We start from the raw sequence: 24,390 nt of genomic DNA, 5'->3' as shown, positions 1-24,390 counted from the left end.
AAATCAGAAAAATGAGATTAATTTTTTTCACCACTCATGTAATTGATAAGACCAGCTTACCATTGGTATCAATGCCTGTAACAATTATACATGCAACCCAGATGTACCCTAGAGTCTCTCACTGTGGGTGATCTCAGACTAACTTGATTCCAGGTTCACAGTTTGTAGGTCCACAGAACTCTCTCCAAGAGTCTGAAACTCCAAGGGGCTCACATGCTCAGTAACATCCACCTCTGGGGCCCTGGTTCTGGCATGAATTTCTGTGACCCAGATGTGAAAGTCAGCCCCACACACAGACAAATAACCACCCAAATCACAGAAAGCATTCATGGGTATAATTAGATTTTTTCTCAGTTGGTAAAAAAATTTTAAGTACACAAAAGAATGGAACATAATCTAACAAACACCCATGCCATCCCAAGTCTCAGAATTGAATGCTATCATTTTATCATCCACTTCATTTTATACTATTTGCTGTTTTTATTTTTATTTATTTTTATTTTATGATAGTCACAGAGAGAGAGAGAGGCAGAGACATAGGCAGAGGGAGAAGCAGGCTCCATGCACCGGGAGCCTGATGTGGGATTCGATCCTGGGTCTCCAGGATTGCGCCCTGGGCCAAAGGCAGGCGCAAACCGCTGCGCCACCCAGGGATCCCCTATTTGCTGTTTTTAAGCTAGTAGAGTTAAAAGTGAAATCTCTGTCACTCTTCTTTCCCCAGGAGAACTATCAGGAATTTGGTGTCTGTCCTTCCAAATCCTGTTTTTATAATTTTACTGTATATAATGTATTCATAAATGCTCATAACACTGTTTTGCATGGACTTAAAATGCACAAAAAGGGCGCCTGGCTGGCTCAGTCAGTTGATGCAACTCTTGATCTTGCGGTTGTAAATTTGAGCCCCACATTGGGTGTAGCAATAACTTAAAAGTAAAATCTTTGAAATTAAAAGTAAGTAAATAAAATTCACAAAAATGGTATCGTATTTTATTATCTGGAACTTGCTTTTTTACACAATAATGTATCTTTTTTACACAATAATGTATTTTGGGATCTATCTTTGATATATACATAGATATTTCATTCATATTAACTGTTATATAGCATTTTATCTTAGGAATATTTAAAATTCATCTATATAAAGTTCTACTTGTAGACAATTGAGATTTTAACAAGCTTCTTCTATTACAGACAAGGGTAAAGAGAAAACATTCTGTACATGTTTCCTGGTGCATATGTGCAAGAGTTTCTTTGTAAAAACCTAGGAGTGGAATTGCCGGGTCAAAGGGCATGTGCATTTTGTACTTCACTAGATAAATAAACTACCAAACTGCTCTGCAATTATACTTCTCCTAGCAGAGTGGGAGGGTTCCTATATTGTAAGAAGATTTTCCTGAAGATTGGAGGGGATGCGGCGTAGAAACAGAGAAGTGGTTATGTCAAAAAAAAAATGCAAAGAAGTTCAGAATAACTATTAGGTTCATCTCTGCTTAGTTGTCTCATCTCCATGCATGCAAATCCCTGCCCACTGGGGGATTCCACCTGCTGTTTTAACCTTATTGTTCCTTGTTTCAAACCATCTTGCTGATAACTTCCTCCTCCTTATCTGCTTTTCAATGCCTTCACTTCCAGTCCCATCTTTCTACCTCCTTCTCTGGGGCAAAAAAATAAGTTCTCCCCGAGTGCGTGTCTGGCTCAGCTGGTGGAGCATGCAACTCTTGATCTTGGGGTTGTGAGTTTGAGCCCACATTGAGCATGGAGATTAGTTAAAAAAAAAAGTTCTGCCCATTTTCTCTTGGAAAAGCTGTTTCATCATCCTTTATGTTGCTTGTGGCCAGATGCTCCTGCCTCCACAAATTTATTTTCTTATCAAGGTGGTTAAAAGGTTCTGGTACGAATTCCAATGTTAGGAAGGAGTTTCCCACACCAATAACCAATTCTCAGCACACCACGTGAGTGTGAGAGAATTCAACTTGATCCTGACACTATCTACCTGGAAATAGCGTCAGATTCCACAGGTGGTGCTTCAGTCCTACAAAGTTGGTCCTGACCCCCAATTCGGCCACCAGTCACCAGCCCAGGTCACCTGTGCTTCTGACTAACTGGCTATAAATCAGAGGTTCCCATGAACTCCTCAGGTTTGATTAATTTGCTAGGGCAGCTCGCAGAACTAAAAGAAACATTTTATTTACTAGATTACTGGTTTATTATAAAAGGAACAGCCAATTGTAAGAGATGCATAGGGCAAGGTATGAGGAAGGGGCACAGAGCTTCCATATCTTCTCCAGGCAAGTTGCTCTCCCCAGTCTTCAAGTGTTCACTAACTTGGAAGTTCTCCCAAATCCATCCTTTGAGGGTTTTTTGGAGGCTTCATTATTAAGGCTTGTTGGGGGGCCTGAGTGGCTCAATGGTTGAGCATCTGCCTTTGGCTCAGGTCATGATCCATGAGGTCCCAGGATCAAGTCCCACATTGGGCTCCTCACAGGGAGCCTGCTTCTCTCTCTGCCTGTCTCTGACTCTCTCTCTCTCTCTCTGTGTCTCTCATGAATAAATAAAGTCTTAAAAAAAAAAAAAAAAGGCTTGTTGGATTAAATCATTGGCTATTGATGATTGAACAAAATTTCCAGCTTTTCTTCCCTGTGAGGAGGTTAATGAGTGGAGCTGGCTCTGTTGTCAACCAGCCCCCATTCTTAGCTTTCATGAAGTCGCTTCATTAACATAACAAAAGACACCTCCATCACTCTTAATACTTAGGAGATTCCAAAGGTATTGGGGAGCTCAGAGATAGAAATGAGGATAAAGATTATATATTTCTTATAACAAATCACAATATCACAGGTGGTTTCTCCAAAGGCAGTTCTCTCGTATCATTTAAGAATTGCTACATAACAAACCCATCCCAAACTTAACTGACTTAGAACAACACTATTTATTAGGTCATAATCCTCTCTGCTCAGCAGTTTGGGATAGGCTCAGCTAGGTAGTATTCGGTTCTTGTCTGTTCATTCATGCATTGTAATCAGGTGGTGGCTCTGCTTCTGGGGGGTGGTTGGTTGTCAGCTGGGGAACAGCAGTGACTTGGCCACTTGTCTTTCATACTCCAGCACTCTAGCTTGGCTTGTTCTCAATGGTGCTGGCAGGGCTCCGAGAGAGGGCTCATGTGAGACCTCTGGAGGCTCAGGCTCAGAACCGGTACAGTATTACCTCTGCTTCATTCTATTCACTGCTGCAAGTCACAAGGCCAGTCTTGATTTGAGAGAAGAAATAGAATCTCTTGACTGGAGAAGCTGCAAAGTCACATTCCAATGGGCATGGATGAGGGTGGGGGCAGGTGGGGGCCTCTGGAAAGCTGACTCTGGGATAAACATGTAGGAGGTTAGTTGGGGGTTGTTCTTGGGATCACCTGTGGAAGAGAGGAAGTAACAGGATAGAGCAGAGGGAGAACTCTGAGCTACCATTGTCAGAACAAAGGCTTCAACTGACTGCATGGGAAATTCTGAAGCTAAGAAAGGCTTTCAAAGTTGTCCTGAGTTGGGGCCAGAGGACCAGACCAGTCCTCTCTGTTCCCAAGTTAATCAATTATTATATGTAGGCTGCCTCAAAAAGACAGCAGCCAAGGAAATTGCCAAATAAGTCTTTCTTCTAGAGGTTTTCTGCAGTTAGTACTTCCAGCAGCTGGTGGAATTAGTCTTCATTTCTCAGAGCAGGAATGTCTGTGTGGAGTATCAGAGGCGGCAACACTACCACATCTCCCCATGAATTGTGTGTGATGCTGGTTTGTTTTGTTTTGTTTTGTTTTGTAAGCTCTACACCCAATGTAGGGCTTGAACTTATGATCCCAAGATCAAGATTGAAATGCTCTACTGATTGAGCCAACCAGGTGCCCTGTGATGCTAATTTTTGTAATAACATGAAGCTGGTGCCCATCTTTTTTGTTTAAGATTTTATTTATTTGACAGAAGGAGAGCACAAGGAGGTGGAGCTGCAGAGGGAGAGGGAGAAGCAGACTCCCCACTGAGCAGGGAGCATAAGCATGGAGACTGCTTCTCCCTCTGCCTGTGTCTCTGCCTCCTTCTCTCTGTTGGTCTCTCATGAATAAATAAATCTTTTTTTAAAAAAAATCTCTAACATACAAAACAAAGATTTTCTCAGATTCCAAGTCTCTTGAGGTGGAATAGACTTCTGGGGCACTAGATGAAGCAGCACTAGAAATTGTTAAGTAATATCTGCTATCATGATCTTATGGGCCTCCAATCAACAGTGTCTACCTTCTCGAGAGACCCCTGCCCAAATTTTGCCCTTGAAACCCTCCCTTGCAAGACATTAGGGAGTTCAGGACTTTTGAGCACTAGTTCCCTTTTCTCTTAGGTGGCACCACACCAATGAATAGCCTATCTTTGTTGTTGTTTTTTTTTTAAGATTTTTTAAAAAATTATTTATTCATGATAGGAGAGAGAGAGAGAGACAGAGACAGAGACACAGGCAGAGGGAGAAGCAGGCTCCATGCAGGGAGCCCGACATGGGACTCGATCCCAGGTCTCCAGGATCACACCCTGGGCTGAAGGCAGGCACTTAAGCCTGCTGAGCCACCCAGGCTACCCCGCCATCTTTGTTCATTGTAAAAGTTCTGTATCAGTTTTTATTGGCTTACTGGGCATTGGGTGGACAAACTCTCTTTTGGTTTAGTTACAATTGTCACTTGTTATATATGTATACATTAAACATTTGTAATCACTTATTGGATGTGTTTCATAAACTATGCAGAGATTTTATATGAACCCATTGCTAAAGGTCACTCCTTTGAGCTCTGTTTTCATAGTTTCATTGTTCATTCATCAAGGCCACCCGCTGAAAACTTAAGGAATGAGGAGAAACTTTGCTTTTTCCATCAGAAATCTAGGCAATAACAATTTCAAACCATGCTGGCAATGGAGTCACCAAACTGCAGTTAAGGTAGGGATGTGACATTGTTCTTTGCAGTAGGAGGAGAGAGAGAGGCTAAGGCCTGGGTTATGGAGAGATGATCACTCAGAGGGGAATGAGGGAAGCCAGGATGGGAATTTGACTGGAGAATCAAGCTGTGAGAGGAAAAAGAGAATGAGTAAAGCACTAAAGGATAAAGAAACAGCCCCATCAGGGCAGCTCTTGAGAGATCTGGGCAGACATTTTATGCCTTGAAAAGGCAAATTGCAGAATTCCAGGGGAGTCACCAAATCAGAATTTAGAGAGCTGGATGGAGAATTGTTTTCACCTACAGCAAAGGAGAATCTCTGGGAGCACAGAGAGAAGACTGCTTTTTGGAAACAAAGACATTGACCTTTCTTTTTTTTAAAAAAAGATTTTATTAATTTATTCATGAGAAACATAGAGAGGCAGAGATATAGGCAGAGGGAGAAGCAGGTTCCTCTACCTTTTACTCTCCTCTTCCTGGGGGGCTGCCCCAGAGGCTCACTTCTGTGAATTACATCAATAGGATCCTTTATTCTCTGGCTTCCTATTTGTTTGGGGAAGTCTTGGGAGGCACCTGCAAGAGGTGGAAGGAAAGAGAAATGAAGGTATTTATTGCTGCAACATCCTTGGCACTGGGGCTATGGATTGGAGCCATTGTAGAAAATCCTCTTCTACAACTCCAGTTCTTTTCACATTCCCATATGCATCCCTCTCCTTGCCCCTTCAAGCCTGGAGTCCCACTGGCCTCCAACTGTTGTGATCTCTGGGGTGCTTTCCCATCCCTCATTGGTTTTCCTTGACCCTTCTTGCATTTTTATAAACTCTCTTTTCTCTTTATTCCATTTGAGTGTCCTCCTTCCTAATGCAACCTTGAATTGAGAGCAAGCTAGTTTAAAAATATTCATTTATAGTTGCCCCTTTTAGCTGCCCAGACTCAGAAACCCATACTTGTGCCTGGAGAATTTCCTGCCATATGAGTCTTAGTGGGAAGTAGAACTCACTTCCCAATGTAGAATGTGGAAGTGCTATTTGCTTTCCAGCTTCCCTTGCAACTAGGGTTTGGGTATGGAACCTAGCTAGGCTCAGGCAGTTAGAGGTATACACATTAGATTTTGAAAGAGGAGCCAGTGATACAAGGACCCAGGGACAGTCGAGAGGCCTAATGTGGTGATGGTGGCCATAGAAATAACAATATCCCGTCTCTGGGGTAGCCCAGACTGTAGGATCAGTGGCAGTCCCTCATGTCAGGTATGGAATTTTAGCAGGGTCAGATGGACAAGCTGAAGGGTTTGATACCATGGTGGGGGCAGCAGGGTCCACACCAGACTAGTCTGTACTTCTCCCTCTGTGGTAGCTTGGTCTGGTTCTCTAGCCTTCCTAGTGATTCTGAAAGCTTCCCAGTATCTTTCCACTGATTCCTTTTCTACATAAATCTACCAGAATCGGGCACCTGGGTGGTTCAGTCGGTTAAGCGACTGCCTTCGGTTCTGGTCATCATCCCAGGGTCCTGGAATCAAGCCCCACATCTGGTTCCCTGCTCAGTGGGAAGCCTGGTTGTCATCCTCCCTCTGACCCTCCTCCCTACTTGTGCATGTGCATGTGCTCTCTCTCTCTCTCAAATAAATAAATAAATAAATAAATAAATACTTTAAAAAATCTAGCAGAATCAGTTTCTGTTGCTTGCATTTAAGAATCCCAACCTCGTGGAGGTTTCCTTGGAACCAAAGTGTGGAGCACACCCAGGCCTCACAAGGAGCCAGGAAACAGCCAGGGGCCACAGCAGCCACTCCTCGCCTCTCATGCTTTTGCCTTAGCTCCCCCCACTCTCTCTTAGTGCCTCTGCCACATTTTTCTCCAGCTGTGGCTTTGTCTGAATTCATGAGAGGGCAGTATAGTCTGTAGCTGGAGAAGCACTCACTTGGATGTCAGAATGCTTGGTTTTGAATCCCAGATGTATAGCTTACTGTGAGGCTTTGGTCTAGTGACGGTCTCTATTTTTTTTTTAAGTGCTAATATATATTTTTATTTTTTTATTTATGATAGTCACACACACAGAGAGAGAGAGAGAGAGAGGCAGAGACACAGGCAGAGGGAGAAGCAGGCTCCATGCACCGGGAGCCCAATGTGGGATTCGATCCTGGGTCTCCAGGATCGCACCCTGGGCCAAAGGCAGGTGCCAAACTGCTGCGCCACCCAGGGATCCCCTAGTGACGGTCTCTAAATCCTCATCTGTACAGTGATCATGGTAGGGCCTTCTTGTTTTGAGGACTAAATAAGATAATGGTATGTAAAGCCCTCACTATGCTCCTTGGCTCATAGTAACCATCAATAGTGACTGCCATTGTGATCTTCAGGAGCAGCATTTTATTTTATTTTTTTAATGATTTTTAATTTATTTATTCATGAGAGACACACAGAGAGAGGGGGGCAGAGACACAAGCAGAGGGAGAAGCAGGCTCCATGCAGGGAGCCTGATGCGGGACTCGATCCCGGGACTCCAGGATTGCGCCCTGAGCCGAAGGCAGATGCTCGACCGCTGAGCCACCCAGGCATCCCAAGGAGCAGCATTTTATCATCATCATGACTCAGGGCCTTATGGAGACTAATTAGAACAGATGTCTTCAACTCAAGCACCTGAAGGAGCCAGACAGGCAACAGGAAGAAGTAAGGTGGAGCATGTGCAAGAACACCTTGGGAAAGGTGGGGACTATGGGGTCTGGAAGAGTGTGTGCTTGTCTAGAGGGAGCAGCTACTTCTCAGCAGCATCCTTTATTGCCACATGTAATGTAAACTCAGTGATGCCAGATTTTCCACTATTCCAAGAGAAGCCAGAAATCTAGATTTTTATGGGAAGCTTGATATTTTCTAATATCAGTAATCTAAAAAAAAACAAAAACAAAACAGTGCTGTGCAGACCAAACAAACCCTCCCAGGGCCATGATGGACTGCAGATGCCAGTATGTGTGTTCTGAATGCAAATCTCTGGGTCCAGTTGAAATTCTCAGGGAAAGTATCCAGTTGAGTCAGATTTATTCCACTGACTCAATTAACTATGGTCATGGTCCACTGCCCACCCAGCAGGGAATATGGTGAAAATACTCTGAGAAGCAAGTGTGGGTAGGAAGGGGGTGATGACCACACTTCAGAGAAGAGAGGCAGGGACTGAGGGGAGGTCCCCTAAGAGTTGCTTCTCTGTAGATGACAGGGGCACAGAAGGCAACTATATCAGGCTTTTGATAAACTCTAATACAGCAAACTTAAGATGGGAAATTACGTACCTTACATAAAAAGGGGCGCTTGGGTGGCTGTCAGTTAAGTGTCTGCCTTCTGCTTGGGTCATGATCCCAGGGTCCTAGGATTGAGCCCTGCATTGGGCTTCCTGTTCAGGGAGGAGCCTGCTTCTCCCTCTCCTCCCCACTCCCTCTGCGTGTGCTCTCTCACTATCTCTCTCTTTTTTTCTCTCTCTCTCAAATAAATAAAATCTTTTTAAAAATGTGTCTGGAAAAAAAAAATGTGTCTGGAGGAGGCAGAACAGGGCCAGAACAAAGCCTCAGATATATCCACATGATTCCAGACTCCATCTTTTTACACCTCCACGTGAGCGTGTGGGCTTTTGTTTTCATGCTTGGAACCTCATAGCAGCAACATGGCTGCAGCTATAACCATCATGACTATGTTCCAGGCCAGGGGGAAAGGAATAAAAAAGTAAGCGATGGTCGTTATGTAAGAACTTCCCAGAAGTCCCCAGTATATTTCCCCTTCCATCTCATTGGCTAGAACTGACTCACACACCCATACCTAGCCACAAGGAAGTCAGGAAGGTGAATACTTTTAGCTTCGTACATTATAGCTCCAAACAATATCAGAGTTCTTTTTTTTTTAAGATTTTATTTATTTATTCATAAGAGACACACAGAGAGAGAGGCAGAGACATAGGCAGAGGGAGAAGCAAGCAGGCTCCACGCAGGAAGCCCAATGTGGGACTTGATCTTGGGACTCTGGGATCATGCCCTGAGCCCAAGGCAGACGCTCAACCGGTGAGCCACCCAGGCGTCCCCAATATCACAGTTCTATTCATTGGAAACAAGCAGAGAATAGACCTTTGGTGGGCCACTGGCAGCCTTTGCCACCTCTTCTGAATCTATACTATGTACTAGACTCTGGCTAAGCACCAGGGACTGGAAACTACAGCCCACACAGCTGAAGGATACAGAAGTGATTGAGAAACCCAATGTAGGGGACCCCTGGGTGGCTCAGTGGTTTGGCGCCTGCCATGGGTCCAAGGCCTGATCCTGGAGTCCGGGGATCGAGTCCCACGTCGGGCTCCCTGCATGGAGCCTGCTTCTCCCTCTGCCTGTGTCTCTGCCTCTCTCTCTCTCTCTCTGTTTCTCATGAATAAATAAAATCTTAAAAAAAAAAAAGAAAAGAAAAGAAAAAAAAAGAAAGAAACCCAATGTAGCTGGGCCTAGTTTCAAAGTGAGAAAATCAGGTTCTGGTTCCTTACAGCTCCGCTAGGCCTCCCAGCCTTCCTGACCCCATCCGGGCCGTCCTGGTGTCTGTGGCCCCACCATGACCCAAGCATGGTGGGAAGAATATGTGATTAACACCAGTAGCAGTTTCAGGAGGCACCCGAGAGACATTCCAGAGAGAAATATATAACTGGCACATCTGGTTTATAATGTATATTAATCCCTGACACGTAATTTGAGTAATATATATAAAGCAAAAATCAGTCCAAGTGCTGATTTAGGAGCCTTATTATTACCCTGTCAGCAGAATTCATGTTCTATTTGCACAGCGCTCCGGGTCCAGCATCTCATCTAGGGCAGCAGGAAGGAGAAGGCTTTCTGATGGATACCAGCTGATGGTGGAGGCCCCTGCTGATGGGGATGGGGCATCAGCCAAGTGCTTGGAGCCCCTGGTAGGGTCGGCAGGAGGTTGCCTTGGCAAAGAGGACTATGGAGCTAAAACGAGTTCCAGCTGGAGCTAGGGGCATATCCATCCTTTCTCCTCAAAGGAGTTAGTCTAGAAAACTGTGGGCTTTAGGGTTCAAAGCCAGCTCTGCCACTTTCTTACTATGTGACATTGGAGAAGTTCCTTCATCTTTCTGAGCCTCAATTTCCCAAGCTGTAAATGGGGATCATGATAGCACCCACTTAAGAGGATTGTTGTGAGATTTAAAGAAAACATTTAAACATTTTCAAAACCAAACAAACCAGGAACTGAGCATTTACTATGGGCCAGGGTAGTGATCCTAAGTGTTTTACTGTATTATATCATGGAGTACTCATAACAACCTACTATGAGATAGATACTACTATGGTACACCCCCAATTTACAGTGGAAGAAAATGAGGCACAGAGAAATGAAGAAACTCGCTCAAGGTCACACAGTTAGTGACTGCAGAGCTGGGGTTCAAACCCAGAGTCTGACCTCAGAGCAAACTTTCTGAGATGCTTTAGCAGACTGCTACTTTATAGGAAGCATTCGGTAAAGGGTAACTCTACATCTCCGTGATGTCTGATAGAAATGCCTGTAATGATGGACATGTTTTATAATTCTGTGCTGTCTCAGTAGCAACTAGCCACAGATAGCTACTGAACATTTGAAATGTGGCTGGCTTGACTAAGGACTTTAATTTTTTGGGAAGATTTTATTTATTTATATGAGAGAGAGAGAGAGAGACAGCAAACAAGCACGAGTGGAGGGAGGGGCGAGGGAGAGGGAGAAGCAGGCAGCCTGATGTGGGGCTCCATCTCAGGACCCCGAGATTATGACCTGAGCTCAAGTCAGACACTCAACCAGCTTAGCTACCCAAGTGCCCCCTAAGGACCTTAATTTTTAACTTAATTTTAACAAATTTAAATTTTTTTTTTTTAATTTTTATTTATTTATGATAGTCACAGAGAGATAGAGAGAGAGGCAGAGACACAGGCAGAGGGAGAAGCAGGCTCCATGCACCAGGAGCCCGACGTGGGATTCGATCCCGGGTCTCCAGGATCGCGCCCTGGGCCAAAGGCAGGCGCCAAACCGCTGCGCCACCCAGGGATCCCAACAAATTTAAATTTAAATAGTCACTTGTGGTTGGTGGCTACTGTGTTGGACATGCAGCTCTAGGCTCTCTACCCCAACCCCTGATGGCAGGGTTTAACCCCAACCCCACCCCTTCCTTCTGGTGGGCTAGAACCTTAGGGAGACCAATGGCCTGCCAAGTAGGGCTCCAATAATAGGGCTGCATGAACTGAGCAAGGAAAGTGATGTTCAGTCCTTTAGTGCCAGTTAGGACATGCTACAGGCATCACTTTTCAGGATGCTGCTCCTTAAAGGTGAATGGGAGCTCAAGATCCCAAACTTTTTAGAGAACCCCTTAGCAGTAAGCTCCAAAATCCTAGATACTGCCCCAGTCAATGAAATTATATGACAGACATGGTCCCTAGTTGGCAGTCTAGTGGGGGAAAAGGATATCAAACAAATGACCACTCAATTAATTATTTAGTAACAATTAAAGTTACACCTGAATGTATGCTAGTGTCACAAGTGATAAAATGGCAGTTAGAGAAAGTGCCTTGGGAACCCTCAACAGAAAGCAATTAATTGTGCATGGGGACATGGATTCGTCAGAAATCATTAAGAAAAAAGAGAACCTGGTGTTTGGTCTTAAGAAGTTGGAGATTGTTAAAAAAAAAAAAAAGAAGAAGAAGAAGAAGTTGGAGATTGTTAAAAAAAAAAAGAAGTTGGAGATTTTAAGGGTAAAGTGTGCAGGAAGGGCATTCTAGGCAGAAGGAATAGCATGGGCAAAGGCACAAAGATGTGACAATATATCAAGTGTTCAGGTAAAAGAGAATATCACGATTGAAGGGACAGTAAGAAAGGATGAGCCTGGAAATATCAGCGGTAGATCATGTTGTGATGTGTCTTGAATGCTGTACTGAGTGGCTGCCCTTTATCCTAGGGGTGAAAAAGGTTTCCTTAGCAGGCAAGACCAGTTAATTTGGATTCAGCAGCATTGAAGAATATGAAGCTCAGTTGTTCTTCGATTGTTCTCTAGGTAAGAAGTTTCCTTTCTGGTCTCTCCAATTCCACCTTTGGCCCCTTCAATTCATTCTCCTTTCAGAAGTTACAAGCATCTTTTTTTTATTTATTTAAGTTTTACATATAGTTCCAAAGCCAACATTATAAAACCATGTGTGCCTCTCTTACCCACCCCCTTCCCCATCCACCTGTTCCCACCCTCAGGGATACCTAAGTAGTTTCACATGTATCCTTCCAGATTTCTCTGTGCATGCAGATACTCTCAGTCTTCTGATCCTTTTTTTTTTTCTTTTTCACTTAATAGTGAGATATTCCCACATCATTTTAGAGACATTCTCATTTCTCTTTTTTAACATAAAATATATATATATGTTTTTTAATTTTTATTTATTTATGATAGTCACACACACACACAGAGAGAGAGAGAGAGAGAGAGAGAGAGGCAGAGACATAGGCAGAGGGAGAAGCAGGCCCCATGTACCGGGAGCCCGATGTGGGATTCGATCCCGGGTCTCCAGGATCGCGCCCTGGGCCAAAGGCAGGCGCCGAACGCTGGGCCACCCAGGGATCCCCATAAAATATATTTTTAAAAGATTTATGAGAGAGGGAGAGAAAGCATGGTAGAAAGGGGCAGAGGGAGAGGGAGTACAAAGTAGACTCCATGTTGAGTGTGGAGCCCAGCATGGGGCTCAATTCCACAACCTTGAGATCACGACTTGAGCTGAAACCAAGAGTTGAACACAATGGACTGTGCCACCCAGGTGTCCCTTAACATAAAACTTGTAGATTCGCATGCAGTTATAAGAAATGATACTAAGAGATCCTGTGTACCATTTATCCACTTTCCCCCAGTGGTGACATTTTGCAAAAACTATGGTACAATACCACCAGGATATTGACATCATTACAGTCAAAAATGGTACAGAATAGTTCCATCACCACAAGTATCTTATGTGTTGCCCTTTATTGACACATGTACCTTCCTCTCCACCACTTCCTTCTCATCTTTTCTTAGCCCTGACAATCATTAATCTGTTCTGTATGTCTACAATTTTGTCATTTGAAGACTGTTAAATGAATCATACATGTAACCTTTTGGGATTGATTTTTTTTAACTTAGCATAATTCCCTGGAAATTCATCCAGTATATCAATGGCCAGTTCCTTTCCACTGCTGACCAGTGTGCCATGGTATGGACATACCATAGCTTGCTTGACAGTTCACCCATTGAAAGACATATGGGCTATTACCAGTTTTGGGCCATTACAGACAAAACCGCTCTGAACGTTTGTGTACAGATTTTTGTGTGAAGGTAAACTTTTATTTCTCCAGGTTAAGTGCCCCAGGGTGCAATTGCTGGGTTGTTTCAAGTTTCTCTGTGTCCTCATTTGGTATTATCACCATTTTTCAATTTAGCCATGTAGTGATATCTTATTATAATTTTATTTTTATTTATTTAAAAAATTTTATTTATTTGAGAAAGAGAGAGCATACACACAAGCCAGGGAAGAGGCAGAGGAAGAGGGAGAAGCAGACTCTTTAGCTGAGCAGGGAGCCTAATGCAGGGCTCAATTCCAGGACCTTGGGATCATGACCTGAGCCAAAGGCAGATGCTTAACTGACGGAGCCACCCAGGCACCCCTCTCATTTTAATTTTAATTTGCAGTTCCCTAATGGCTAATGATGTTGAGCATATTTTCATATGTTTATTTGCTTTCTATCTATCTTCCTTGGTGAAATGTTTATTCATATCTCTTATCTATTTTCTAATTGGATTATTTTTGTAATTTTTTACTGTTGACTATTGAATTATTTTATATTCTAGATACTAATCTTTTGTCAGATATGAGGATTGCAACAATTTCCTCCCAGTTTGTAGCTTGTCCTTTTATCCTCTTAACAGAGTCTTTCCACAGAGGAAAAATTTTTCTTTTTTTCCTTTATTTAACAGAAAGAGAGAGAGAGAGAGAGAGCACACAAGTACCTGGAGTGGCAGGGAGAAGGAGAAGCAGGCTCCTCACCAAGCAGAGAGCCCAAAGAGCCCAAAGCGGGGCTCAATTCCAGAACCCTGGGATCATGACCCCAGCAGAGGACAGACACTTAAACTGAGCCATCCCGGCGCCCCAAGGAAAAAATTTTAATTTTAATGAGGTCTGCTTTATCGGCTTCTTTCTTTCTTTCTTTCTTTCTTTCTTTCTTTCTTTCTTTCTTTCTTTCTTTCTTTCTTTTCGATTTTATTTATTTATTCGTGAGAGACACACAGAGAGAGACAGAGACACCGGCAGAGGGAGAAGCAGGCTCCCTGCAAGGAGCCCATGCGGGATTCCATCTGGAGACCCCAGGATCACGCCCTGGTCCGAAGGGAGGTGCCAAACCGTTGAGCCACCCAGGCGTCCCACCGCTGGGCCACCCAGGCTTCCCACTTTTGTTTTTTTTTTAAGAATTTTATTTATCTATTCATGCGAGAAAGAGAGAGGCAGAGACATAGGCAAAGGGAAAAGCAGGCTTCTTGCTTCCCAACGTGGGACTCAATCCCAGAACCCAGGGATCACAACCTGAGCCAAAAGGAAATGCCCAACCACTGAGCCACCCAGGTGCCTCTCAGTTTTACTTTTTGTGAATCATACTTTTTTTTTTAATTATTATTACTTATTTATGATAGTCACACAGAGAGAGAGAGGCAGCGACATAGGCAGAGGGAGAAGCAGGCTCCATGCACCGGGAGCCCGATGTGGGATTCGATCCCAGGTCTCCAGGATCACGCCCTGGGCCAAAGGCAGGCGCCGAACCGCTGCGCCACCCAGAGCCCCTGTAAATCATACTTTTAACGTCAAGTCTAAGAACCCATTGCCTAGCTCTAGATTCCTTTATTACTTTACCAGTGTTGCCATAACAAGGTATGATAGATGGGGTGATCTAAACAACAGAAATTTATTTTCTCATAATTCTGGAAGCTGGAAGTCCAAGATCAAGGTGTCAGAAAGATTGATTTCTTCTGAGGACTTTCTCCTTGGTTTATAGGTGGCCAGCTTCTCCTTGTGTCTATACATGATTTCTCCATGAGGAGAAATTGTCCTAATTTCCTCTTCTTATAAGGACACCAATCATACTGGATTAGGACTGATTCTAGGGGCAGCGGTTTGGTCCCTGCCTTCTGCCCAGGGCATGATCCTGGAGACCTGGGATCGAGTCCCATGTCCGGCTCCCTGCACGGAGCCTGCTTCTCTCTCTGCCTCTGTGTCTCATATGAATAAATAAATAAATTTTAAAGAAAGAACTGATTCTAATGACCCCATTTAACCTTAATTATCGGGCAGCCCGGATGGCTCAGCGGTTTAGCGCCGCCTTCAGCCCAGGGCTTGATCCTGGAGCCGCAGGATCGAGTCCCACGTGGGGCTCCCTGCATGGAGCCTGCTTCTCCCTCTGCCTGTGTCTCTGCCTCTCTCTCTCTCTGTGTGTCTCTCATGAATAAATAAATAAATGAAATCTTTAAAAAAAAAAAAAACCTTAATTATTTTTGTAAAGACCCTATCTCCAGAACAGTCACACTGTGAATTAACATGAATTTTGAGAACACAAAGCCCATAACAATCCTAAAGATTTTTCCAAAATTTTTCTGTAAATTTCATTGTTTCACATTTTACATGTGAATTTATAATCTATTTTAAGTTAATTTTTGTATAAGATGTGAGATTTAGGTCGAGGTTTTTAAATTGTTTTGCTTTTTGTTTTTGTTTATAGATGTCCATTTGCTCCAGCTCCATTTGTGGAGAAGGCTATCCTTCTCCATTGAATTGTTTTTGTACTGGCATATATGTATGGGTCTATTTATGGATTCTCAATTATGTTCTATTGATCTATGGTCTATCCCTCTTCCAATACTGAATTGCTTTGATTATTGTATTTATATAATAGGATTTAATATCAGGTAGAGTAAGTCTTATTTATTTATTTATAAAATATTTTATTTATTTACTCATGAGAGACACACAGAGAGAGGCAGAGACACAGGCAGAGGAAGAAGCAGACTCCATGCAGGGAGCCTGATGTGGGACTCAATTCCGGGTCTCCAGGATCATGCCCTGGGCTGCAGGCAGCACTAAACCACTGAGCCACCCAGACTGCCCCACTTTATTTTTTTTTAAGATTGGTTTAACTAAAAAAAAAAAAAAAAAAAAAATTGGTTTAACCAATCCTTTTTTTAAAAAATATTTATTTATTTATTTAAGTAATCTGTCCACCCAACATGGGGCTTGAACTCATGATCCCAAGATCAGGAGTCACATGTTCCTCTGACCGAGCCAGCCAGGCACCTTGGTTTAACCAACCTAAACTTGTTTATATCTATTAAAAACAAAACAAAACAAGACAAAAACTTGCTAGGATTTTGATAGGAATTAGGTAAAATCTATAGATCAATTTGAAGAGAACTGACATCTTTACTACATTGAGTTTCCAATCCATTGATATAGAATGCCCTTGCAAGTGTTTGATTTCTTTCATCAGCATTTTGTAATTTGTGTGTGTGTGTGTAATTTTCAACATACAGATCCTGCATAATTTGTTAAGTTTTAACCTAATTCTTTAATTTTATTTGGAGTTATAGTAAATAGTATTGAGTTTTTTATTTCAGTTTCTACATGTTTGTTATTAGTTTATAGAAATGTAATTGATATTGGTGTATTGATCTGATACCCTATGACTTTTTTTTTTTAAGATTGTTTTTTCATTTATTTGAGAGAGGTTGAGAGAGAAAGCACAAGTGAGGGGGGGCAAAGGGAGAGGGAGAGGCAGACTCCCTACTGATCAGGGAGCCTGTTACCCAGGACCCTGAGATCCTAACCTGAGTCAAAGGCAGATGTTTAACTGAGCCACACAGACACCCCTCCTATGACCTTGTTGAACTTACTTATTAGTTCTAGGAGGTTTTGTTGTTTTGTTTTTTGTTTTTAATTTTTTTTAAAGATTTATTTATTTATTCATGAGAGAGAGAGAGAGAGAAAGAGAGAGAGAGGCAGAGACACAGGAGGAGGGAGAAGCAGGCTCCATGCCGGGAGCCCAACATGGGACTCGATCCTGGGACTCCAGGATCGTGCCCAGGGCCAAAGGCAGGCGCCAAACCGCTGAGCCACCAGGGATCCCCCTGTTTTATATTTTTAGATTTCTTAGGATTTTCTGTGTAAGCAATCATGTCATCAGCAAATAGAGGCAGTTTTTTTTTCTTTCTATCTTTTATTTATTTTTTCTTGCCTTATTGCATTGGCTCTAACTTCTAGTAGTGGGAACAGACATTCTTAACTTATTCCTAATCATAGAGAGAAATATTCAGTCTATCATTTTTAAGTATGTTAGCTATAGGGTTTTTTTAAACATTTTATTTTATTTTTTTTTATTTATTGATTTGACAGAGAGAGAGGGAGAAGAGCACAAGCAGGAGGAGTGGCAGGCAGAGGAAGAGGGAGAAGCAGGCTCCCCATTGAGTAGAGAGCCCAATTTAGGGCTTCATCCTAGAACCCTGGTATCATGACCTGAGCCAAAGGCAGATGCTTAACCGACTGAGCCACCCAGGCTCTCCTAAAAAAAGATTTTATTTATTTATTTGAGACAGAGAGAGAGAGAAAGAGAGAATGGCAGTGGGAAGGGGCAGAGGGAGAGAGAGAGAGAAGTACATTGCCTGCTAAACAGGGAGCCCAATGCAGGCACAATCCCAGGATCCAGAGATCATGACCTGAGCCAAAGAAGACACTTAACCAACTGAACCACCAAAGCACCCCAGATGTTCTTTATCAAGTTGAAGTAGTTTCCCTCTATTCCTAGCTTGCTAAGAGCTTTTACTATGAACAGGTAGGTGTATTTTGTCAATGTTTTACCCACATCAATTGATATGATCATACAACTTCTCTTCTTTATTTTGCTTGAACTAGGCTTATAATTACGTGTGTGTGTATGGGAGAGTTTTCCCCACACCAACAAGCAATTTTTTCCATACCATCTGGTGTTGTACAATTCAACTCAATTCTAACACTGTCTACCTGGAGATAGCATCAGATTCCACAGGTTAAGGGCTCAGTCCCATAAGATTGCCCTTCACTTCAGATGCCAGTCACAAACCCATGTTGTTAACCTGGGTTTCTGACCAACTGGTTGTAAATCAGTGGTTCCTATGACCCCGTACCCCTTCCATGGGGTTGATTAATTTGCTGGAGTGGCTTACAGAACTCAGGAACCCATTTACGCAGTAGATTACTGATTTATTGTAAATGATATTAAAGGATACAAACTAACAGCCAGAAAAGACTTGTGGAGTTTGGGGCCTGGAATGGTGGCACATGGAGGCCTTTGGGTTCACCAACCTGGAAGCTCTCCCAACTCCATCTTTTTGGGCTTTTATGGAGGCTTTATTACAATGCATTATAGATTAAATCATTGGCCATTGATATTAAACTCCATCTCCAGAGATGCCTGGGTGGCTCAGTGGTTGAGCATCTCCATTCAGCTCAGTGTGATCCCAGAGTCCTGGCTGGGATGGTGTCCCACATGGGGTTCCCCACGGGAAACCTGCTTCTTCCTCTGCCTATGTCTCTGCCTCTCTCTGTGTGTCTCTTATGAATAAATAAATAAAATCTTAAAATAAATAAATAAATAAATAAACTCAATCTCCAGTCCCTCTACCTTCCCCAGAGGTCAGGGAGGTAAAACTGAGTGTTTCAACCCTCTTTCTTTTTTTCTTTTTGGTGTTTCAATGCTCTAATCCCATGGTTAGTTCTTTTTTTTTTTTTTTTAAGATTTTTTATTTATTTATTCATAGAGACACAGAGAGAATGAGAGGCAGAGACACAAGCAGAGGTAGAAGCAGGCTCCATGCAGAGAGCCCAACGTGGGACTCGATCCAGGGTCTCCAGGATCACGCCCTGGGCTGCAGGCGGCACCAAACCGCTGTGCCACCAGGGCTGCCCCCCATGGTTAGTTCTACTGACATCTCCCACCACGGGTTACTTTCCAAAAGTTACCTCATTAACATAACAAATATCACCTTTATAGCTCTCATCTTGACAATTTCCAAGGTTGTAGGAGCTCTGTGCCAGAAACTGGTAGGAAGATCCAATATTTCTTATCATAAATTATAATACCACAGCTTCCATACCTGTGAGGGGGAACAAAATACTGACCCCAAAACATGCCACTTGGCATGTGGATTATTTTGAACAGAAGGCAATCAAGATACAGCAGACTATGGGCACCTGGGTGGCTCAGTCAGTTAAGTGATTGGCTCTTGGTTTCAGCTCAGGCTATGATCTCAGTCATGAGATGGAGCCCTGTGTCAGGTTCCATGGTCAGCACAGGGTCTGCTTGAGATTCTCTCCCTTTCCCTTTGCCCCTCCCCCACTCATGCTCTTCTCTCTTTCTCTCTAAATAAAAATAAATAAATAAAATCTAAGAAAGAGAGAGAGGGATCCAGTAGACTCAAGAGAAGCTTTACCTCTCCCTTAACTACCTAAAAGAATTTAGACAGGGGGCCTGGCCAAGAAAGAGAGCTATTACCCAAGATAACTTTTTGTCTGAAAGACCCATCTGTATGGCCAGGCAAACATCTAATGACCAAAATCTGCTCTTCTTATTGTCCTGTAAATTACCCTCCTTCCCTTTGAGGCCTTAGATCTCCATCCTATTCCCTAGCTCAGCATGACATTTATAATAAGCCTCAACTGACCAACTTGTTCTTGGGTCTCATATTTCTTCCTGTATGTGTGTAATTAAATTTGTTTTGTCCTGATAATCTATTTAATATTGAATTTAAATTTTTTTTCTTTATTTATTTTAAGGGGAGAGAGCAAGTACTAGTAGGGGGAGAAGAAGAGGGGGAGGAGAGGCAGAAGGAAAGAATCTTTTTTTTTTTTTTTTTTTTTTTTTTAGAAGGAAAGAATCTCAAGCAGATTCTGTGCTGAGTGTGGGAGCCTGATGTGGGGCTTGATCTCACAACTCTGAGATCCTGGCCTGAGCCAAAACCAAGAGTTGGACACTTAACTAAGTGAGTCACCGAGGCTCAGTTTTTAATAAACCAATCAAAAGAAACTAGGAGGGTAGAGTAAAAATTTTTCCTCCCCAATATCTGAAATAAATCCCACTTGATCATGGAATATAATTATTTTTATACATTGCTAGATTTGATTTGCTAATATTTTGTTGCAGATTTTTGCATCTCAATTCATGACAGCTATGGGTTTGTAATATACCTTCTCCTTTCCATCCTTCAGAGTCCTTTTATGTTTATTGTTGTGTTATATCCATGTTTTTTAGTTGTAAGCTAGAGGACCTAGGAGAAATGGGGCTATTTCATCTTGGTGAGATCAGAAGTTCCACTCATTCTTTTTTACACTTTTGTACCATTGTTTATATACTGTAATGTATTTAACCAGTTTCCCGATGAACATTTAGATTATTTCTAATCATTTGCTATTATGAACAGTTTTGCAACAAATAACCTTGTACATTCATCATTTTACACTTATTAGTAAGTGTTGCTATTATAAATTCTCAGAAAAAGAGTTTTTGGGTCAAAGGGCATATTTTATTTTATTTTTTAGGGAGAGCAGGTGGAAGGCACAGAAGGAGAGGGAAAGAGAGAATCCCAAGCACGCTCTACATCCAGTGAAAAGCTAGATGTGAGGCTCTATCTCATGACCTTGAGATCATGACCTTAGCTGAAATCAAGATTGGATGCCTAGCCAACTGAACCAGCCACATGCCTCAGTTTTTATTTTATTTTTTTTAAAGATTTTATTTATTCGCAAGAGACAGAGAGATAGAGAGAGGCAGAGACATAGGCAGAGGGAGAAGTAGGCTCCATGCAGGGAGCCTGACATGGGACCCAATCCCAGGACCCCAGAATTATGCCCTGAGCAGATGCTCAACCGCTGAGCCACCCAGGTGTCCCTCAGCATATGTATTTTAAATTTTGATATTTGTAAATTGCCTTCCATAGGGGTTGCACCAATTTATGTTGTTTATTCTCTTCACCAGAGATAAATAAGACCACTGTGGGCTCCCTAACAGAGTGTATTGTTAGAATTTTGGGGGGATCCCTGGGTGGTGCAGCGGTTTAGCGCCTGCCTTTGGCCCAGGGCGCAATCCTGGAGACCCAGGATCGAATCCCACATCAGGCTCCCGGTGCATGGAGCCTGCTTCTCCCTCTGCCTATGTCTCTGCCTCTCTCTCTCTCTCTCTGTGTGTGACTATCATAAATAAATAAAAATTTAAAAAAATAAAAATAAAAAAATTAAAAAAATAGAATTTTTGCCAATCTGACAGTGAAAAATAGCAAATCGGTGTTTTAATTTGCATTTTTCTTATTCCGAGTTAATTTGAGCATCTCTTCATGCATTTATTTTTTTGTGTGAATTATTTGTTTTTATCCTTGCCCATTTTAGTATTGGGTTGTTCTTTTCAGTTGTCAGAGCTCTTTACATATTAGGGGATTAGTCCTTTGTCTGAGATAGGAGTTACAGAAAAAATTATTTCCAATATATTACTTGTCTTTTTAAATTTGATTCTGGCATTTTTGCCATGCAGATATTTTTTCTTTTCTTCCTTCCTTCCTTCCTTCCTTCCTTCCTTCCTTCCTTCCTTCCTTCCTTCTTCCTTTTTCTTCTCTTTCTCTCTCCCTGTCAAATTTATTTGGAATTTGAGTCACAATTAGACAGTCCTTTTCCATGCCAACAAAATAAAGGAATTTCTTATGTGAGAGCCTCCTTCTGCCTATATTTCTGCCTTTCTCTGTGTCTCTCATGAATAAATAAATAAAATCTTTAAAAAGGGATAGCTCTAAAAAAAAAAAATAAATAAATAAATAAATAAATAAATAAAATCTTTAAAAAGGGATAGCTCTAATGCATACGAAAATGTTTGCTAAAAAAAATGTTTGCTAATGGAATAATATGATGTCTGAATTTTGCTTCAAAATAATATGAGAGGAAAGGAGGTAGATGTTGGCAGAAATGAAACTAGAGTCTCCATAAATTGATAATCACTGGAGTAGGATGATGGGCACATGGGATTTTGTTATAAGATTTCTTCCACTTTTGTATATGTTTAAAATTTTCCACAATAAGAAGTTTTTAATTTTATTTATTTATTTATTTTTAAAGATTTTATTTATTCATGAGAGACACAGAGAGAGGCAGAGACATAGGCAGAAGGAGAAGCAGACTCCCTGCGAGGAGCCCAATGTGGGACTCGATCCTGGGACCCCAGGATCACGACCTGAGCCAAAGGCAGATGCTCAACCACTGAGCCACCCAGGTGCCCCTCCACAATAAGAAGTTTTTTAAAAAGAGATCATTTTATAGACACAGATGTGAAGAGATATATCCACATTGTAGTTTTTTAAACATAGAGAGGTATAGACTGTTTTATCTGTGTGCATGATATTTATGTATTTATATATGTTAGTGTATGTGGGGAGAAATCTGGAAGAATCAAGTAATAATAACAAGCAAAATTACTGAACACTTTGGAGGCAGCATCTTAAGTATAAATACCTCTAGTTTCTTTTTAAAAATGATATACTTCGGGGTGCCTGGGTGACTCAGTCTGTTAGGCACCTGACTCTTCATTTTGGCTCAGGTCATGATCTCTGGATGGTGACATGAAGCCCTGCATTGGGCTCCATGCTCAGCACAAAGTCTCCTTGAGATTTTCTTCCTTTGCCCCTCCCCCTGCTTGTGTCTTCCCACCAAACAAATAAATAATCTTTAACAAAAATAAAACAAAAAATGATATATTTAAAGCCACCAGCTTTGGGTCTTTTGGAATTTAATTTTGCTACATCTGTAAACTCTTTGACATACTCTCCATCAAAAGGTCATGTCTATGTCCTTTCTTTTTGAGCCTGGTGAGCTTGTGACTATTTTAAGAGTACGGCAAAGGAGTGCCTGGGTGGCTCAGTCAGTTGGGCATCTGACTCGATTTTGGCTCAGTTCTGGGTCTTGAGGTTGTGAGATTCAGGCCCATGTCAGGCTTTGTGTTCAGCTCAGGGTCTGCTTGGGATTCTCTCTTCCCTGTGCACCACCCCTCCCAAATAGATAAATACAATCTTGAAAAAAAAAAAAAAAGTACAGCAGAACTGATTCAATGTGATTTTTGAGGCTGGGTCACAAAAGACCATGTATGTAGCTGCTGCCTTATTCTTTAGAACACTTGCTCTTGAAACCCTGAGCCACTATGTGAGAAGTTGACTACCCTGAATCTGCCATGCTATGAGGAAGCCCAAGCCACATAGAGGAGCCATGTGTAGGTTCTGTGGTCAACAGCCCCTACTGAATTCAGCCTTTGAGTCATGCCAGCCTAGGTGTCAAACATGTGAAGAGAAGTCTTCAGATCATTCCAGTTGAGTCACCTCCAGCAGTTAGAGTCTTCCTTGATAAGACCCTAAACATTGTTGGAACAGAGAGAAATCATCTCCATCGTGCCCTGTCTGAATTCTTGATCTTCAAAATCTGTGAACGTATGTCACTAAGTGGGAAGCTTTGCTATATAGCAGTAGAAAACTGGAACATCCAGACTTTCAATTATGTGAGATCATCATATCTGGTTCTTTGGGTTTGAGTCATTATAAAGATTTGTTTAAAAAAAAAAAAAAGATTTGTTTTCTTTCTTAGTTTCAGTTAATCACATCTAATTTAGGGCAGCCTATGGCTCAGCGATTTAGTGCCGACTTCAGCCCAGGGCTTGATCCTGGAGGCCTGGGATTGAGTCCCACGTCGGGCTCCCTGCATGGAGCCTGCTTCTCCCTCTGCCTGTGTCTCTGCGTCTCTCTCTCTCTCTCTGTGTCTCTCATGAATAAATAAATAAAATCTTAAAAAAAAATCACATCAGGGGATCCCTGGGTGGCTCAGCGGTATAGTGCCTGCCTTGGGCCCAGGGTGTGATCCTGGAGTTCCAGGATCAAGTCCCACATGGGGCTCCCTGCATGGAGCCTGCTTCTCCCTCTGCCTGTGTCTCTGCCTCTCTCTCTCTCTATCTCTCTCTCTCTCTGTTTCTCATGACTAAATAAATAAAATCTTTAAAAAAATAAAATAAAATAAAAATTTAAAAAATCACATCTAACATACACACTTGTAGTCTTATTTAAGTATATATTTAAGTTTACCTGTTCTTTTTCTTTAAATATATCTTTAAAGAGGAAAACCTTTTTTGTAGCACATATTAGGAATAATTGCCACTAAAATTTAAAATCATGCTCTTCCACATACCATCTAAAATCATCTTGTGACACACCAGGGACACAGCCTGCTTTCTAGGAATCATTGCACTTAGCTTTTCTTCTGATCCCAAGAGTTCCTTTGAACCTTAACATTTGAGAATTAAAAAAAAAAAAAAAAAAAAAACAAAAAAAAACAAAAAAAAAAC

The 24,390-nt window shown here is 42.0% G+C and overlaps 1 protein-coding gene across 2 annotated transcripts in view; it reads left to right on the top strand.

Annotated features, from left to right (window-relative positions):
* The window catches only part of RALY (RALY heterogeneous nuclear ribonucleoprotein), a 148,872-nt gene that overhangs the window by 18,271 nt on the left and 106,211 nt on the right, over positions 1-24,390 (top strand). The window contains exon 2 of one of the 2 annotated variants that reach the window (XM_041732285.1): positions 11,903-11,998. The exons of the other annotated variant lie outside the window; for it this stretch is intronic. The gene's annotated coding sequence lies outside the window, so the exon portion shown is untranslated. The remainder of the gene's footprint in view (positions 1-11,902; positions 11,999-24,390) is intronic. 2 annotated transcript variants of the gene reach the window in all.

Source organism: Vulpes lagopus, chromosome 18 (assembly GCF_018345385.1).
Source record: "Vulpes lagopus strain Blue_001 chromosome 18, ASM1834538v1, whole genome shotgun sequence".
NCBI lineage: Eukaryota > Metazoa > Chordata > Mammalia > Carnivora > Canidae > Vulpes > Vulpes lagopus.
The sequence above is the reverse complement of the archived record's forward strand: the minus strand, read 5'-3'. Positions and strand labels throughout refer to the sequence as shown.